Genomic DNA, 7,500 nt, shown 5'->3' with positions numbered 1-7,500 from the left:
CACACACACACACACACACACACACACACACACACACACACACACACACACACACACCTGTACTGTGCCATATTTTGTTAAACACCTTGAAGAGCAGTTAGAAACTCCAGCAGATTTGCTCTGTATAAATGTGAATACATTTGAATTTTAATCTTTTGTTTGGACCTAAGCTCCACCCACCAGACCCATTTCATTTGCATATCACGAAAATATGTATATACACTGTATGGACAAAAACTTGTGTGGACACCTGACCATAAGATTGCCATGTGCTTCTTTCTGAACATCTCACTCCACAATGAGTCCCTGATTCACGCTTACAGTAACCTCCACTCTTCTGGGAAGATGTTCCACCAAATCTTTGTGGAGATTTATTCAGCCACAGGGGTGTTAGTAAAGTCAGGTACTGATGTAGGTGAGAAGGTGAGGAGGCCTGGGGTGCAGTCAGCGTTCACATTCATCCCACAGGTGTTCAGTAGGATTTGTGCTCTATAGCAGATCTTCCTCTCCAACATCCCCATGTAAAGCTTTATATTAAAGCAGGCTTTATGTGTCATCCTGAAACAAGTTTGGGTCTTCTGGTTCAAGTAAAGAGAAAGTTTCATGCTCCTGCATCCAAAGACGTCCTGTACAATTGTATGCCTTCAAGTTTAGTGGTTTGGAAAATAACCACATATGGAGAGAAAAGCCAGGTGTCCTCAGATAAATCGAACACGTACACGTATATTTTGCTTGTGAGGTGCTAATGATGCTAGGTTTTATGCGACATATTCTCTGTAAGGACACTTGGAAACAGATGGACAAACGGTTAAGAAGACCGAGCGTCATCCCAGACACCCTCAGGGTTAATGTGCATTAATGTCATAAATAATGACGTGTGCTCTTCGTTGCTGAAGAAAAGGTCGGATGTGAGCACGTGGCATCATGGCATGCGGCCAGAAATCCATTCCAGTCGCTCGGAGCGAAACAGACAACGCCGCCAAGGTTAGAAATGTAGATGCTGAAATGTAGATGATGAGGCCCGATCCCACACTCACACACACACACACACACACACACACACACACACACACACACACACACACACACAGAGTCTGCTGAAAGAACTATATTACTAACATTTTTAAATACTAAGAGCTATGAATAACCTAAAGGTTCCTCGTATTCAGAATCGTGTTACGCACCCGTGCGTAATTCTTGCCTCTGAAATTCGGATATTTCTTGAGTCGAAGCATCTGAGAGACGGATTTTCAGTAACGTCTCTAGATCATCATCTACAATTGGATTAATTGCATTGGAATAATTCGAATAGTATTTCTCTAAATCATACACACTTCACAGCAGGTGAGTCTGAATGTGAGTTCAGGACAGGTACAATCCCAATCCCACATCTGACGCTGTGATTTGCGAATGTCATAAACCAATAATCTATTCACAATAAAACAAAGAAAAAAAACATATCACATGTTAAAACTGAGAATATACACCAATTGAAAGAAATAAAAAATAGGGTGATGTTGAATTTGATGTCTGCAACACGTCTCATCAAAGTTAAAACGGGGCAACGGATGTCTGGAAAAAAAATCAGTGTTGTTAAAATTAAACAGTTGGAGTCTTTCAGAAGTAAAGGTGGGCGGAGCTTAAATAATCTGTGGAAGACTGTGTCTAAAAATTGCGAAATAATCTCAGAACAATGTTCCGCAACATAAAATTGCAAAATCATATTGTTCCACAATTTGTAGAAATGGTCTTTCACACATGAACTTCCAGCCAATCACAATCCACTGACCAGGTAATAAATGTTATTGATATAAAATTGAGCAAGGCCCTTAACCCTCTATGGTCCGGGGGTCCCTTACGAGGGAAATATCAAGGTCCGTGACGTCGGAGTGATGTGGGGCCGCCTTCCCGTGGGCTCACCACCTGCAGGAGGGACCGTAAGGGACGGTGCTGTGAGGTTGGGCAGCAGTCGAAGGCGGGGGCCTGCTTAGACTGCTGCCCCCGCGACCCGAATTACGGAAAAAGTGGGAGAAAATGAATGAATGAATGAATGATATAAAATTATTGGAGTCTTTTGATACCAATCATCTTTATTTCAGAATTAGTAATCATCCCTTCTCCGATTCTTCTTTCTAATGTCCTCTGATTATAGCTGGAGATGTTCCTGTATCTGTCCTGACTTAGTCTCAGAAGTTCTCAGCTCTAACACTCTCATTATATTGGAGCAGATGCCATCATGTTCTATTCATTTCATCCAGTTTCATGCTCGAGGGCTGAAGGCCATCGAGTGCAGATCAGGAATTGAATTTTTATGACGTGTTAAGGGTGTTAAAAAAGGAAACGTTTACAGCGTCTGTTCCCACGGCAATGCGTGTGAGTTCCGGGGCTCGGGAAACGTCTGAGAAGAATGCAAATGAAGGCTGTGGGAGCTCAGGTTTCCTTTAGAAAGAACATGATCAGGAAATGTTCCTACTGATGCTGAGATGCTCCTGTTCAAGTCAAGTTTATTTCTATTGCGATTTTCACAACGGACATCGTCTCAAAGCTGCTGTAGAGAATTTAAGAGTGAAAGGGAATGATGTGTGTTGATCCCTGATGAGCAGCCTGGAGACTGTGGTGAAGGAAAAACTCCCTTAGATGTTATGAGGAAGAAACCTTGAGAGGAACCAGACTCCCATCATCATTTGTGTGATATGAAGAGTGTGAGTCTTTAAAGGTCCATAATCTCCATGAGGTGGGACACGACTGGAGCTGGAGCAACCTCAGGATGCCTCGGGATGGGTAGAGAGAGAGAAGTCTGTTCACACAGACCACTGAGGAGCTTGTTCAGTTCCTCATCATCTCAGAATCCCAGTGGAATACTCTTTCTTTTTTTGCATTCTCACTTTTTTTTGAGTTCTTTAAAAAAATTTTTGCATTATTTTTTTTCCTCTCACATTTTTCTGTTCTCTCTCTTTTTTGTGATCTCCCCTGAAAATATTTCTTCTAACCAGATTACTTGGTGTCCTCCAGTAGAACCTGTACCCTTGTGAAATATCTTCTAATCAGATACTTTGCTCTTGTATTTGCACAGTTTCCTTTAAGTGAGTGATCTAAAATAAAACCAATACAATATCATTTAAAACATAAAATATCAACGCTCATAACAGAACCCTGTATATACTTTCCATCATGTCAGGGTTTGAGCGAGAGAAGGTCCAGTCGCACCGTTTTCATCCAGTATGAGAGGAGGAAAAAAAGTTTTCCTCCTCTCTCTCTCTCTCTCTCTCTCTCTCTCTCTCTCTCTCTCTCTCTCTTTCACATGTGGGTGAATAATTGTATGCTAACGAACACAGTCAGACTCAGACAGAAAGCGACAAAAAAAGAAAGGAAGAGGAAAGAGACATTTGTACACTAGCTCAGGCCCACGTCCCGAACGGTAACCATGGAAATAATTACAGAGCAGATGCAGGGAGAAAGAGAAAGAAAGAGTCGAAGAGGAGGAGCGAGAGAATGATAGTGACTGAAGGAAACAGAACGACTCGTAATGTGCCTCTGGCCAAGTGTTTCTGTTTCAGCACTGCAGCCTGCTGTGGAACCATTCTTCTTCTTCTTCCCCTTCATCTTCTTCTTCTTCTTCTTCTTCTTATTATTATAAGTAATAAACTTTAAGATCCTTGGCCTGGGGTGCAGTCAGCGTGCACATTAGTAGGGTTGGAGCTCGATAGAAGGGTAGTGTGGTGTAACAGTGTCACAGTGAATCCCTCAGTAGCTCATGTTGTTTGCTCCTAGTGAGGAACTGTAACACTGCACACACAGCGTGTTAATCTCACACACAGCCGAAGCCGAGACTCGGTGAATGAGGCATCGTATTATTTCACGCCGCGATGTGGTGTGAGATGTGAACCAAAAAAAAAAAAAAACTGGAGAAAGAGGAGAAATCAGACCTGGGATTTGAAGGTGTTGCAAACGTGAACGTGTCCGTTTCATCACTTTCAGCATCTGGACGCCTCCTCCTTTGCGGTTGTCATGGCGACACGACGGCACACCGGTCACTCAAACACAAGTCCTCGATTGAATTAGGAGCACGAAATAGAACGAAGGTGTTCAGATTAAAGGGACTTGTTTTAATATCAGAAGTTTATTATATAACCTGGCGGGGGAGGGGGATATGGGGGGAGGGGGGTGGGGGCATGTTGCTGCGGCAGGGCTTTATAGGGAAGTACTGGTCATGTTGTGTTTTGTTGAGCAAATGGAAAGGGAAATTGCTGGGTTGTGTGTGTTTGTGTGTGTGTGTGTGTGTTTGTGTGTGTGTGTGTGTGTGTGTGTGTGTGTGTGTGTGTGTGTGTGTGTAAGCGGTTGTGTTGTTACTCTCATTCCTCCCACACATAACCTGCCTCTGTGAACCTCTTCTGAAGCCTGCAAGTATCTGCAAGTGTGTGTGTGTGTGTGTGTGTGTGTGTGTGTGTGTGTGTGTGTGTGTGTGTATATATATATATATATATGTGTGGAGAGAGAGAGAGAGAGAGAGAGAGAGAGAGTGAGAGAGAGAGAGAGAGAGAGAGAGAAACTGATAGTGAGACAGGTGAGAAAGAAGAGTGAGACAATGAGAGAAAACAGAAAGAAAGAATGGAAGAAAAAGAGACAAAAGAAAGAAAGCAAAATTAAGAGAATCTGTGAGAAACAGAGGAAGGAAAGAGACAAATAAATTGAGAGAGAGAGAGAGAGAGAGAGAGAGAGAGAGAGAGAGAGAGAGAGAGAGAGAGAGAGAAGGAAGGGTAAAGAATGAAAGAGAAGAGAGAGGCAGAAAGAGACAAGAGAGAAGGATAGAGTGGTGAAGAAAGATAAATGTAGGGGAATGAAAGAGAAATAGACAGAGATGTGGAGAGAGTGAAAGAGAGAGAACTCAGGCTTCATCTCAAGTCTCTTCCATCCCATCTGCCCACCCACCCACTGCCCCCCCTCACTGAGAGAGAGCGAAAGAGGAACGACGTCCTTCTGTACATACCTGACCAATCGAAGGATGAACATACAATGGGGAATCTCTCTCTCTCTCTCTCTCTCTCTCTCTCTCTCTCTCTCTCTCTCCCTCTCTCTCTCTCTCTCTCTCTCTCGCTCTCTCTCTGTCCGTGGTTGATGATAGTGTGCTGCGTGTGAAGGCGTGAGTGGAGGAGACGCATCCTCACTGCGAGTTTCGTGAGGACGAGAAGCTCTCGATGCCTGATTTGGAACGACTCAGGGTTTGTTCTTCCTGCACTCGTCCGTTTTTGTGCTTCTCTTCTTTTTAACGCGTGAGAGGGACAAAGAGGGAAAAAAAGAGAGAAAGAGAGAGAGACACAGAGAGAGAGAGAGGAAGATACGGTGAGAGGATCCGAGACACATCCTGCGCTGGTCTCTCAACATTTGGGGATTTTTTTCCTTTTCTCATTGTCTTTCTCTGATCAGCGTGAGCTTGGACTCACTCTGCCTCACGTTCTGCCTCGCGCTCTGCCTCACGTTCTGCCTCGGGCTCTGCCTCACCTTCTGCCACTCGCTCCGACCGGCACCCACCAACAAACGGCAAGAACATTTGATCAAGTTTTAATGCTGCCTTCACGTGCTCTTGTCAGATTCCCTGCATAGCTGCACGCGTTTACGTTCTGAGCTCACGAACGTTTAATAACTCACAGATAGTTAATAGTGCATTAACGCCTATGAACACTTGTGAATGCTTGTAAATGCTTATTAAATCATATTAAAGCTTATTAATTATTATGAACGCTTATGAACACTTATCAGCTTGCACTGATGTTTATTAATGCTAAATAATGCTTATAAACACGTATTAATGCTTATTAGTCCTCACTGATGTTTATTAATGCTTGTTAACACCTATGAACGCTTATGTACGCTTATTAGCCCTGACTCATGTTTATTAATGCAAATTTATGCCTATGAACGCTTATGATTGCATTCAAACACTTAATAGCTCTCACTGAGGTTTAATGATGCCAATTAATTCCTATGAACGCTTATGAACGCTTATTAACTGTCATTGATGCTAATTAATACTAATTTACACATATAAAGCACTTATAATTGCTTGTAAACACTTATAAACGCTTATTAGCATTCACTGCTGTTTATGTATGCTAATTAATGCCTATGATGCTTATGATTGCTTATTAAATGTAAGTGATGTTTATTAATGCTATTTGATACTCATAAATGCTTATTACCACTTATTAGCACTGACAACACTTTTTACATCTCATAGATGCATATTAATGCTAATTAACAATAATTAATGATGTAAGTGTTATTTATGAACACATTACTAATTAACACTATAAGTGCTTATTGAAGGTTATTAACTCTTATTTACTGTCATTAACGGGTCATGACATGCCGAGACTAACAGAAACTCGCTCAGCGATCTTTCAAAGTCGTGTTCCTGCACTTCTGAGGGACGGTTTCGCTGCGTCACTCGTATAAACCATGAGTTAGCGAAACCATCACAACCTAGCATACATCCGCCATCCATGTTTCCCAGTTGCCTAGCAACAGAGAAATCACTAAGTCCGTGACCGCGATTGTAATTACGGCTTGGGGATGTTCACACTCGACTGACGTAAAGGCAGCATTAGCTTGACGCTGCATTCCTGAACTCCTCCAGACGTTTGATTTTCACGCCGTTAAAGACTGAGATTTTTTTCTAGAAGCATAATGATGAGAGAACTGAGTCAGGAACCGGGCAGACGGGACGAGGCGAAGCGCCAGGACTGCCTGGGAGCTCGCGGGCAGGAAAGCAGGCCGGGGTCGAGCACGAGAGGAACAGAAGACGGAATATGGAGGACTGAAGTGCATTTCCGCTAAAACATTCACAACTCCAGCATAAGTAACGTTGGGAAAAACTCGGCATCATGACTTTCTTTTTTTTTTTTTAAATGAGGCGCCAACTTAAATGTGTTTTCTATAATCTTATAACCATATAGCACCAAAGCTAGCTCATACACTTACCGTATGCTTACGGCGTTCACGTACAGTTGCTATTAGCATACTTTTACATGGTTATGTAGTTGGCGTTTCCTTACACGCTTCTATAGTTAGTATTCTCGTACACTTTTACGTACTTAGCATACTCTTACAATCACTTATAGCTAGCATACTTTTACACTCTTTTGTAGTTAGCGTTCTCTTACACATTTCTATAGATAGCATACTCTTACAATCGCTTATAGTTAGCATACTTTTGCACGCTTTTAAAATTATTTAGTGGTTGTAGAATTATTAGCACACATAGCCATGTGCTCTTTCTGCACGTTAGCATTAGCCTTATGGAACACGTAACGTTACATGTAAACGTAATTTATACAGTAAACTAACTTTGACAGTCAGCGTTTTTGTTTGATCGAGGCATTTAGCACTTTTTTTTTTGGTTGGCTAGGGGAAAGTAGCAAAACGCTAAATTGTGTGTTTTAATGGTTTGAAATTGCCACTAATCACCGCATAGAAGCACAAGGACGTGGGCGTGAGTGATCC

At 42.3% G+C, this 7,500-nt stretch overlaps 1 protein-coding gene across 11 annotated transcripts in view; it reads left to right on the top strand.

The window, feature by feature from the left end:
- Positions 1 to 7,500, top strand: part of syngap1b (synaptic Ras GTPase activating protein 1b) — an 83,923-nt gene that overhangs the window by 33,355 nt on the left and 43,068 nt on the right. Inside the window, exon 1 of one of the 11 annotated variants that reach the window (XM_083529682.1) lies at positions 4,640 to 7,500. This exon is cut by the window's right edge and continues 240 nt beyond it. The exons of 6 other annotated variants lie outside the window; for them this stretch is intronic. The gene's annotated coding sequence lies outside the window, so the exon portion shown is untranslated. Of the gene's footprint in view, positions 1 to 4,639 lie in introns of those variants that run through there. 4 more of the 11 variants (XM_083529680.1, XM_083529681.1, XM_083529674.1 and 1 more) reach the window with 4 other exon arrangements.

This window comes from Silurus aristotelis (assembly GCF_946808225.1).
Source record: "Silurus aristotelis genome assembly, chromosome: 25".
Classification (NCBI taxonomy): domain Eukaryota; kingdom Metazoa; phylum Chordata; class Actinopteri; order Siluriformes; family Siluridae; genus Silurus; species Silurus aristotelis.
The sequence above is the reverse complement of the archived record's forward strand: the minus strand, read 5'-3'. Positions and strand labels throughout refer to the sequence as shown.